This window comes from Columba livia, chromosome 10, assembly GCF_036013475.1.
Source record: "Columba livia isolate bColLiv1 breed racing homer chromosome 10, bColLiv1.pat.W.v2, whole genome shotgun sequence".
NCBI lineage: Eukaryota > Metazoa > Chordata > Aves > Columbiformes > Columbidae > Columba > Columba livia.
Genome location: NC_088611.1, coordinates 6,801,200 through 6,812,936, shown reverse-complemented (window position 1 = coordinate 6,812,936; position 11,737 = coordinate 6,801,200). Strand labels below are relative to the sequence as shown.

Below are 11,737 nucleotides of genomic sequence, written 5' to 3'. Positions count from 1 at the left end.
CTTTGAAGTGCAGTTATATAACTTTTTATCCTTTATTGTAAAAAATGCAAGATATTTTAGCTAGATCACAAGTTCACATGAATGTTCATACTGGGAGGATGAGGAAAAAGCTTTGATTTGACACAAGGTGATGAGTTTTTACTTAAATTGAGTCCTTTGCAGTGCCATATTTGTATATTACTTACACAGGTCTCAAAATTAAAAAAGGACTCTCAGGGTTGCAGCAGCTGGTATGTGAAATACTCTCACTTCATTGCTTATTCTAAATAAGGCATAACTATCTGGAAGAACGAACTTAAATGTTAATGAATTCAACTGCTTTATCCATTCAAAGTGTATTCATTTTAGGAGAATTGGGAGGGGTCAGGGGGAGGAAAAGGGATGCTTTGTGTAAAAATAGGTTGCTTGTAGAAGTAAATCTTTATCTTCAGGTATAAGTACTATTTCAAAGGCAGTCAATACATACAATTCAGAGGTTTACTCACTTCTTCATTGCTTAAAAAAGATGGCAGTGTTTTGAAAATAATCTAAAACCTGATACCACTGAGGTGGGAAAGGTGAAGCATGTTTAAATTTGCAGGAAACAAAGCCGAACATTAATGAACTGGAGCACGTTGTAAAGAGTGTTTGCAAACCCCGTGATGCTGTGAGCTTGGCCTGGTGTTCACTCTAATTGCCATTACCTTGTGTATTTTCAACGTCGTACTGCACGGGAAAGGTCTCCCAGTATGGAGATGACTGATGTAGTTCTTGCAGCTTAAAGGTCCCAATTACTGTAAATGTTGAAAATGTGCCTTTTCCCTGACATACCAAGTGACCTTTGGTTCCTGCGGGCCACGGGGGATGGTGTGTTGCTGTCCATTTAAACAGAGAGGAGCAGATTTAATATGTTGAGGTAGACCAGAGTGTAAGAAACACTGTGTAAAATCCCATTGCTTTATTTCTGCTCCGTGCTTGTTTCAGCTGTGCCCAGAGCTCTGTACAAGCTCTGTAGGTAATTTCATCTGTGGCAGGATGGGTGCTGGGTTAGAAGCAAGGAGCCTGTGCTGGGGACCTGTGTGGGCACAACAACTTACTGTAGAAATGAGCTGTGACTGTCTTGCTGGTATAGGCAAAATAGGAGTGGTCTCATTTCATTAGGTATTTACACTACATGAGCATATAACTTGCATTTCCTTACATGTACTGACACAAGAAACTGTGCAATAATATGCATTAATATGACTGTGGGAACTCTGTGCGAGTGTTGGGGTAAATACCTTTCTTCAAAGCATTTTAATGTCCCTAAGTAAATTGACTTGAGATACAGGATTAGTCTCCAGTCTGAGTGCTCAGAAGTTAGTCGGGTGCTCAAGTCTAAGGCATCACCTGATCACAGAGGAAATTGCAAACTGAAGATTCAGGTTTGATTTCTCGACAGCCTCCTAGAGCTGCTGAGAACAGGCAGGGTCGTGCTGTAGCTTTGGTTCTAGAGCGTGTTAAAGGGATTGCTTCATCTGTCACTGTAACATAGAGCTACAGCTGTGAAGAAGCACTTAGTGATGTAATCATGCCCAACTTGATTATCTGCCAGTTTTATCATCTGATCTCGTTCTTACTGAAGTAAGGAAACATAGTTTTTGAATTAAAATGGGTTTGAATTTTTTAAGAAGTTCTATCCTAAATACAGTGTGTCTATGTGTGTGTCTTAAAGATCAAAAAGTTAAGCTTTTGTATTTTGTTTTTTAAAAGGGATGTTGCAGTGTTGACTGTGCAGTTTAAATTGTGCTGTTCGTTTGTACTAAGGTTGAGTGAGCTCCCCTGCCTATCTTTTAAAACTAAAATATTGACAGTAATGTAATCAAAGTCCTTACTTTTTATAGAAGGTTTCCTGAGGCTGTCCCACAGAAACCTATTAAATCTGAAAAAGAAAAGAAAATGTCGTCTCAAAGGGCTGACTTAGGGGACGCAGGAAAATCCACATCTCCGCTGAATCTCTCATTCTGGATGTGAAACTAGCACGGACTTTGTGAGCATTTCCTTGTTTCTTTGCATGTGCTTATTTCCCAGCATGTATACAGAGGAGTGTACTGGGAGACACTAGAGCTGCTAATGGCCTTATCGCTTTTGTATTTTTAATATTTAAAACCGTCCATAAGGCCTCTTCCTGCCAAGACTTCTTGTGTTTGAACCTTTAGCATTCCTAGTGTCAAGACCCTCTTCTCTGAATGAACTGATTTGTCAAACATACGGATTCGTTTGAAAAAATTCTAAAGAAGCAATTTGAAGTTTTAAAAAAATGTTAACATATTTCATAGCTGTGGTGTGTGCTGACTGGAGGGACTGGTGGTGTAAGGCCTTTGATGCAGCGTTTCTTCATTAGCTGACTCCATGTGCTACATTTATTCTAGGCTGGGATACATTCTAACCTCTAAAGTATCAGATACACTCATCACAGAAAAATGTTCCGTTGTTTGACACTTCTGTCAAAACTTTTAGGGAGAACACTCAATTTGCATGAGGGTCTGTAAATAAATCATAAGCGTTTGTAAATAGTCTTCTATTTGCTCAGTTGTTACATCTACTTTAAAATATCTTTCTAGCTGAAAGCCATTCTAGAGATTGCTCAAATTAATTGTAGAAAGTGCTCTTAAAAAAAAAAGGGAAAAAAACCCAAAGTGCGCCCAGTGGCATGGCTCCTGCTTCATATGGCTTACTTGCTATTTGTGACCCCAGCAAACACACTAAAAGGAGTATCCCTCATTCCACAGTCATAGGCAAAAGTCCTTGAAGGTGTGATAACGAGGTTTGTGGAGGTCGGGCTGGGTACTGACCTTTCCTAAATGCTTCCAACTCTCCATTGTGTTCTTTATATTAATAAGTTAACCGACCCATGAATATGCCAGTTCTGCTCCTCTTTCTTCCTACCTGTCCTGCACATGCCCTGAGCTCAGGGCACAGGTGTCCTTGCTTGTCTTGTTTTATTCTGTACCCTGATCTGCCTTGAGGGGGCCACGTGTTCCCCCACAGAAGAGGGAAGTTCAATGGGTAGTGAATTGTTGTTCTTTCAGATGCAGAGTTCTTTAGCCCAGGTGTTTCAGGAGGGAGAGAGAACGCAAGGAGTGTTCAGTGACCTTCACACTCCCCGTACCGTGTGGTTTGCTATTGGCAGAACAGTCTGTGCTTCCAGCGGGACCTGCCTGCCAACCCTACAGTGGTTACACAGCTGTCTGAGTTTCCTTTACATGGTGTTTTTTGGACAGTCTTTCTCTTGCAGGTGGAATAATTTTCTGTGTCAGGAATCTTCCACATGTGTAACTGAAGATGATTTTTTTGTTTACCTTTAATCTGTGGCCCATCACCTTATTTTCCTCCCTCTGCATACATGAAGAGGTCCTTGTCATGTCCTGTTTGGACTGGGCACAGGCCAAAGGGTTTTCACCATAACAGAAACCTACTGCTGTGTGTAAAAACACAATCCTTGATGCAGAAGAGCTTCCAGCCTATGGTTGCTGCTCAGAGGCAGAGGATGGGACATGCAGCCATGCTCGGTGAGGTGGAGCGAGTGGTCGAGACAACACAGCAACTTAAAGGATCGAGTCCAGAAGAAGGAAGCCTGTGATACATATTGCTGTAGGATACAGTTGTGGAGACTTTTCCCTTGGTTGGGAAGTTCCATGGCTGCTGTGCAGAGTCAGGTTTGCTGTTAAATACAGGAATTCTGCCACTCTGAGTCAATAAACAAATATTTGTTCTGTTGCCTCAGTTTCCCCAGCAATCCAGTGGTCACACTAGGACTGTGGCTCTGGAGACTTCTGGTTTGCAGGCTAATTGTTGTCTTGAGTTGATTTGATTTTATTGAAATATAAGTAATATGAACAAGCTGTTATGAGTTTATAACAATATCTCCTATACATAGCTGCATTGTCAAAGCAGATGGTGCTATCTCTGGCTCCAGAATTACAGTAAGGCTGAGAACATGTTTGTTGCTTCAGTGTTAATCCTGGAAACAAAGTAGTAATCTAGGAATTCTTCATACTTGGTAAGAGGCAAAATCTGGTGTGGAAAGATCCCAAAATCTGGAGTTGGTACTATATTGTCTTCTGGTTTAGATCTCTAATGTTTCCAGACTGTGACAAAATTGTTTGATCTTTCCTTTGTTATTCTGTTTTCATAATAGTTAATTTCTTAATCTGCTTTCCTAAAGCTGTAGAGAAAACCATTGCAGCCTCCACTTACACACTGGCTCTTCTGGCTGTTTGTGGCTGTGTAATGTAGAGTTGGGCAGGGTCTGAGCAATTTTCTTCTTACTGTTCTTGTGGTGCAAAGAAGGAAAACAACGTTCTGTTATGAAGAATGAAAACATTTCCAACATCGTGTTGAAATAGGTGTCATCTAGGCTTGTTTTTTTATTATAAACTGCTCAGAATATCCTGTAACACTTCATCTAAGTTAAATCCCTTACAGAGTGCGGTTCCCATATGTTGTGTAGTGTAGTTGTAGTGTAGTGGGACAGCCCAATTCATGCTGTTTTCCAAACCTCCATTGTGTTTGTGTCAGTGCACAAGCAGATGCCTTGGAAAATACTTAAGAGCAGGATAAGTATGTAACAACACTTCCCTCACTTTTCCAGTGATCCCCTTCATTTCTGAACATTTGTGAACTTTTGTATCCTAAGGCAATGAGTTCTACAGTGTAATTACATGTTGCAGTTTCATTTGACATCCCGTAGCTCTTGTATTATGAGAGCTATTGAACACTTGTTTCCTATCTAACTTTTCTGTGACTCGTAGTCACGGAAAAGGGAGCATACTTATTCCTTTGTTAATAATGCCTAGCTTTTGATTACTTTTTTTTTTAAAGCTGCTAATGAAGACTGAGTCTATGTGTTTACAGAGCTGTCAATTGTAACTTCAAATCTCATTCCTGAGTGGTAATGTAAGTTTCAAAGTCAATCACTGTGTGTAGAAAGTTAGGATCATCTTTCCCTGTGTGCATTACTTTGTATTTACCAGTCTGGCGTTTTATCTGGGCTTCTATCAGAGTCACTCTAACACTGAGAACTCTGCAATTCTCTGCAGTCATTTTTTATTGTTATAGATGCTTTATAAACATAAGCAGACTTTGTCATCTTGGTTGTCACCCTTTTTGCAGATGATTTATGAATATGTTGAACAGTTCAGCCTTTAGCAGAAATCTATGCTATGATCTCTACGTGATTGCTGCTTGAGCAGTGGGACCACACTGGAGAATTCCTGGATTAGATGGTGGGTTTATTTTTGTAGCATTCATTTCTGAACATTTAACCAATTTGACTTGTACATTTCTGTCCCCTGGCACATTACGTTTGTGAGAACTTTCACTGGTATATGTGATCAGAAGCCTTATGGAAATCCAGCAAGGCTATATCAGGCATATATTTCTTGTTCATATGCTGTGTGACTATTTCTGAGAGCTTTAGTAGCTTGGGAGTCATGATTTTTCTTCTAGAAACATGGTGTTAACTCTTCCTCCATATGTTCTGTTCATGCATGTGTCCCCAGATTTCCCTTATCACTTCTGGCAGTTCTGCTGCAGCGGAAGCCTAAGGTTTCTGGTCTGTATTTCTTTAAATTATCTCCTGAGATAATTTAATTGGTTGCTTGACAACATAGCATCAGTCTCGTTCTTCTGCACTGGAGATACGATAGTGTTCTTGCTCGGCTTAAGAATACTTACATGTTTAGACTGAGAAAAAGGATCTGTCAGCAGCGGATTACAGGTTTCCACCTATGTTATTTTCAGGCACCTTGTTAAGGTGTACCAATTACATTACTCATAGAAATGAGGTTTCCAAATGGAGCATTCAAATGTTGGGAAACGGCAGGTTTACAGTTTGTGGTACTTGTCATGTACAGAATGAGGAGGGAGCTCTCTAGAAAATAAGAATGTGGTTGTGCAAGTGATGGCTCTAAAGCCTGGGAGCATACGAAGAGGCAGAACTGAACCTATTCATGCAGGTTCTGCCTGGTGTTTCTTAACGTGAAAGCCTGATCTTGATATTAATTCATTTTCTCAGCAACCTACTGCTCTCTGACCAAAAATAAGATGAACAATATTCTCTTCTGTAAAATACTGATGAACCACTCCCCCATCACACATATCTAGATCTTGAGCTTTCAATATGTAGTGGGTGTTTTTGCCTGAGTAATTTAATTTATAGGTGGCAACAGAAGACTTACCGTGGAGGGAACGATCTGTCAGTGCCCTATGCTGAGAGTTGGCGGGAGATGGGAGGAGGTTTTACCCAGGACCAGTTTCCACTCTGATGCAGTGGATGCTGATGTTGGTGCTTTGACAGAGTTACAGCCCCAACTCCATAACATTTATAACATTGGTTCTTACTTCAGCATGGTCACAAAGTTTGTGGGATAGTCAAAAGCCAGTTCCTCTGCTTGAAGGTCTTTTCTGCCTTGCAAAGGCTTCCTGTAAATAGCGGCTTTGCATTTAGCCAGTCGGGATTGTTCAGTAAGTGGTAGTAATGCTCAGTTTTCTTTCTTTGGGAAAAACAAACAAACAAACAGGCAACTTTTGTTAAGCTTGTGGGGACCCACAGTTTCTCATGGATGGGTAAACTGATGAAAAAGTTGGTTTTCTATATTTGACACAGGAAAGAAATAAAAATAATGAGAAATGGAACTTGTTTTTAAAACCACTTTTCCAGTTTAAGTTCTGTTTTTCTTTAAAATTTCTGTGCCTTTCCTCACCCTTTCAGAGGAGTGCACAAGGGAAGGGAAGGTTTTATACCCTTCTGGAGAAAACAGAACTAGAACTGAACTTTCAGTTACCTTCATTTAATGTTTTTTCTGCCATTGAAAAGTGTGTCAAACATTTTTTTCCTAGAGAAATAGCAAGAATTTTTGATTAAATAAAATTCCTAGTGGGAACATCTGTGTTGAAAAATTCACTAGCTTTATTAAGACTCCTGATTATACTGGGTTGTTAACTTTACACTGTAATATATGTAATACAAAGATACCTTCCCTTGCGGTGCACACAGATGTGCTGCTTAGTCATACTTTGCAGTTTGTTTTGATGGGTTTTTGTTGTTTTTGTTTTGTGTGTGTTTTTGTTGTTTTCTTTTTCTTTTCTTTTTTTTTTTTCAGTACGAGAACTTAGAGGCTACAAAATTCTGAGCTTAAACTTCTTTGAATAAAAGTTTGTAATACTATGAAAGATGGCTACAAGCTTATACGCAGCTGGGGGTGCACTCTAGACCCAGACTCCAATGGCAGAAGAAAATAAAAGATCTCTTCCTTCTTAGCTGTTCTTCTGGCTTTTTTTCCTCTTGTCTGATGTACAGATGGGCTTAGGCTGAAGCCCAAAGGGTGAATTTGCTTGTGACCTGTCTGGGTCAGATTTGAGCTGATGAGCCTTGTGCTGGAATCCTGCTGAGCTCCCAGGTGAGCTGGGCAGCCCTCAGGGTGCTGCTTAGAAGTGCTGGTGTTCTCTGGTTGAATGCCATTTGCTATTTCACTGTACAATCATTTATAAACTTCTTTAAAATAATATATTGGATTAGCACTGTATGATAAATCATAAGCCTGGGGGTACCTAGAATGTCATTGGGAGGTTGTTAAATTATTTATGATGATTGTGGATTTATTCTTAGATAGTTGATTCTGTCAAGATAGTCTAGGAGCATTTTGAGAATGCTATGCTTTAAAATTAATATGTTAAACATATAAAAGATTTTTTTCTATCAGTGGTAGAGAAGTTAAATATGTTATGTCAATATTAGAAGGATTATCTGTGTATATTAAGTGAAGCAGAGGGCTTTCTGGTTGGCAAAGGTAATAAAGCAAGCTGACAGCTGAATACAGACAAACTGCACAGGTCATTTTTATTTTGCTAAACAGTTGCCTGTGACTGCATAAGTTTTCCTGCTAAGGTTACTGGACAGATTCTACACACACACACACACACACACATTTCTCTCCCTGTCTCCTGTTTCTCCAGATGCTGTGGCACATAACTTGTGGGATTTTTCCTTCCTAATACTGAAGTGAAACTGGTGAACAAGCTTGTGGCAGCGTGCGCTTCTGGAGATGGGTGGTTCTGTAACAGAGTGGTGACCAGGCTGCTCATGAGCCTTGAATGACAGGGAAGTCACTGTGATATGGTAGTGTTGTTTCTCTGTGGGAAGTGGCAGGCCTGATCTTGAACATGCCTTTGGAAGTCCTGGCCTTGGGGAGAGTTGTCATTGGCCCCTCAAATCAGAAGATGAGCTTTGATGTGCAGAAGGCTTTCGGCATCTCTGGCCCCAGAGCAGCGCGTTGCTCAGGGGCAGTGGAACAGAGTTTGCACGGTTGTTCTGCACCATCCAGAGTTCCAGCCCTTATCAGAATATAAGCTTAGAACAACTTAACCGACAGCTACTCCCACAGCAGCTGGATGTTTGCATGTCTTCTTTGCTTCTCCTTCTGACTACCTTGTCTTCATAGTGTTCTTGTGGATCTGATGAGAGTGTCGGTAATTCTGCTGCTGTCACCGTTGACAGGAGGAGGTCAGCTGAGGGAGTCTCGAGGTCACAGGTGGGCCTGAAAGACCTTCTGTGAGAGGAAGGGAGAGAGGAGACACAAGGTGTCCTGTGTGACATGAGCTCCATCAGCAAATGTGTGGATTGGCAGAGTGAATTTTGATGTAGTGGAATGACTTTCGTGTTAGGTGTGCTGAGCTGCTGGGAGGAGGGAGGCCCTCGCAGTAGGAATTCATTAAGAGGCCCTCTGCGACTCTGTATGACTGCGGTACTCGGCTGGCTGGCTTGGGAGGTGGGTTGGTTTTCTAGAAACAAGAGGCCAACAAAATGCAAAACTCGGTCTTGTCAAAAGTTATTTCTCCTTGGTAAAATGAGTAGCTACAACATCAGCTGCTCTGCCTGGTCCAAGTAACCAGTTCCCCCGTCATTATAAGGAAGGTGAGTTCTGAATTTTACTTAAACAAGCTCTCTGCAAATTAATATTCAAGTGAATTGTGTTGGATCCTCATATACCCAATGCTGGCTTGTCGCCTGAAGAAAACAAGCCAGGCTGGCTCCATGGGAACCTGTGACAGATGACATTGAACTTAATTTCCTATTTTGCTTGGGCAAAATCGTCCTTATAAAAGCATCTTCTGAAGTTCTTTAGACTTTGAATGAACTCGTTGATGCTAGGGCTGGAAATAACTTGAGCTGATAGTTGTGATAAATGTTATTGCCTGTAGCAAAAGTATCTTTTGCCTCAGATGCTGTTGTGTGGTTGTAACTCATGTGATCTCTCAGCCCTTGTCTTCATAACTTGTGCCTGTTCACCAGCGTTTCATTCACTTTTTCTTTACAGGCAGTTTTGTTGGCAGTTTATACGCCAGTGTAATTTAAAAACTCAATAAAAATGCTTTTTACACAAATATTATTCTATAAAACAGTCCCATTTCTTCAGGGCAATTCCTCAGATTCTTAATGAGCCACGCAGATCCCATATTAGATCATGGCTTCTTCTAAAGGTTTTATAACTACATTCAGATGCTTTGTTTGGTGTGTAATCGGTTTTAATAATAGGTATGTAACCATTCACGGATGAGAAGAAATTCTATGGAAGAAACTAGCAGGGACTATAGAAACTTGATTAGGATGTATAAACATTTTTCTAAATACCTATAAAACATAAAAATCTGAATTGCTTTATAGCTCTTTTCAGTCATAGCTGAGAAAGTAGAAGATTCAATATTTAACTTGAAGGCTTTTCCCACAGGAGACTCTGCAGTACATGCTGCACCATGCAGGGTGAGGGTCTCTCCGTATCTCTGTGGGACACGGGGTGCCGGGGTGGTGTCACCACATGGGTGTCGCTGTGGCATCTCATATGGGATGTGTGTGCAGGAAGGTGATTTGAACAGAAGTCTGTCTTGGATCGCTCACAGAAAATGTACTTGAATTAACATACTTATTTCTTTTGTTTTAAATATTTTTTCTGTTTCACTTGTCAATGATTTTATATTTCACTTTGGTGTCTTAATATTCTGTAAGGCATTTTGTTAATTACTTAAGGTTTTGACCTTAAGATATACAGTATAAGCAGCAGTGTGTCCAGTTCAGGTTGAAATTTTCTATTTAAAAAAAAGAACGAATGTTCAAATGCTTATAGCTTTGTCAAATTTAAGCAATTTAGGCTTAGGGCAAATGGTAGTATTTTGTGTGTGCCTAGTGGTTTATTTTCTTTTTTAAGGGATAGATTTGGAGAGTAGGAAGAAAGGGATTATAAAAGGCAAGAACATGTTGTTCTCTCCCTCCTTTAAAACTTCTTTATGAGATTTTATTTTGAGATACTAAAGCATGTTTATAATCTGACGTGGGGATGTGAAATCTATAAAAGAACTTTACTAACTGTGGAATTGCTTTTTGTGTAATTTTGAAAATCCATCCAGAAGTGACCAAAATGTCAGTCTGTGGAAAGCCCACTTTCACAAACAAACCGATGCTGGGACGTGCTGAGAGCTGCTCTGAAGCCGCAGTCCGAGTGACCCCGTCCACCCACAGTCCACATGCTGAGCAGATCCTGCAAGCGGTGGGTATGTCCATAGACCTGGTGGCTTCTCCTGCAGCTGCTGCTGCATCCAGTGCAAGGGACAGCGTGCGGGGAATAAAAGGGACCCTTGCAATCTAATCAGATAATTAAGAAAATTAAATCCTTTTGGATTCCGCAGAGTTCCTGACTGACAGTAGATGAGGCGCAAACCTGTTGCATCCACAGATCAAGTCTTGGGAGGATGTGCATTAGGAAACATTCTTCACTTGGACAGTGCCACACTAGGCAGGTCGGCCAGAAAAGACTCTTCAAACTCAGATATCTTCTATAAGGCCTGTTCTTTCCTGCCCCATGATGGGAACTGGGGTACTGTCTTTCAGTAGCAGCTCTCCAGTTGCCCAGTTCTCGGGGATTTTTTTTTCCTTTGTAGACAAGGGCTAGGAGGGAAAATGAGGTAAGAGTTTACAGAAATGGTTATGGTAATCGGGGGAGGAGGGGAGTACTAGAGTTTCTCATAACTTATTAATGCAATAGGCTTAACTTCTGTTAGCATTAGGGTTTAATAACAGCCCATTAGCTCTCTTTTGCATTTCTTCTGTTTTCCAGGAATGAGAACATGATGCGTCTTCTCTGTGGCGGTTTCTTAAATAAAAAGGCATTACTGTTTCTAAGGCAGAAATGTCATGAAGAGGTAGGTACAAGTGAAGAGATTATTCCTCGCCGTTTCATTTGCTGATAAATGTACAACAGAACACAGTTCTGTTCACAGCTACCAAGGACAGGAGACTGAATTGCCCATAGGCATTCACTTCATTGTGAATTTATGGTGTGACTATAATATTTGCATTAATCCCATCAGCACAAAGCATACATAAATGCATTCAGAATTATTTTGTCTTGCTCATACAATTTCCATTAAGATCCATATGCAGAACTGCATTTTTACAGCAAGTTTTTCACATAGTATTCAAATTTTTTCTCCCCTTCTCCCATCAATATGTTGCATATTTTTAAGCCTCGCTGGGCTCAGTGCCAGTAAGGGACTACAAGGATCTATGGCAACTGCCACATTTGCACTTTTCATTTACAAATCGGTAACTAAATTCTCATTAAGTATTCTTAACCAGCCTATTCAACATATGTTTTCTTGGGTATTAGTACTTATAAGTTGAAACAAATTAGATCAGTAGCTAAATTTTCTTTCTAATAGCCAA

The 11,737-nt window shown here is 40.4% G+C and overlaps 1 long non-coding RNA gene across 1 annotated transcript in view; it reads left to right on the top strand.

Annotated features, from left to right (window-relative positions):
* The first annotated feature begins 1,409 nt into the window (after positions 1-1,409).
* The window catches only part of LOC110362338 (uncharacterized), a 45,715-nt gene continuing 35,387 nt past the window's right edge, over positions 1,410-11,737 (top strand). The window contains exons 1-2 of the long non-coding RNA XR_010475062.1: positions 1,410-10,562; positions 11,130-11,214. This is a non-coding gene — a long non-coding RNA (uncharacterized LOC110362338). The remainder of the gene's footprint in view (positions 10,563-11,129; positions 11,215-11,737) is intronic.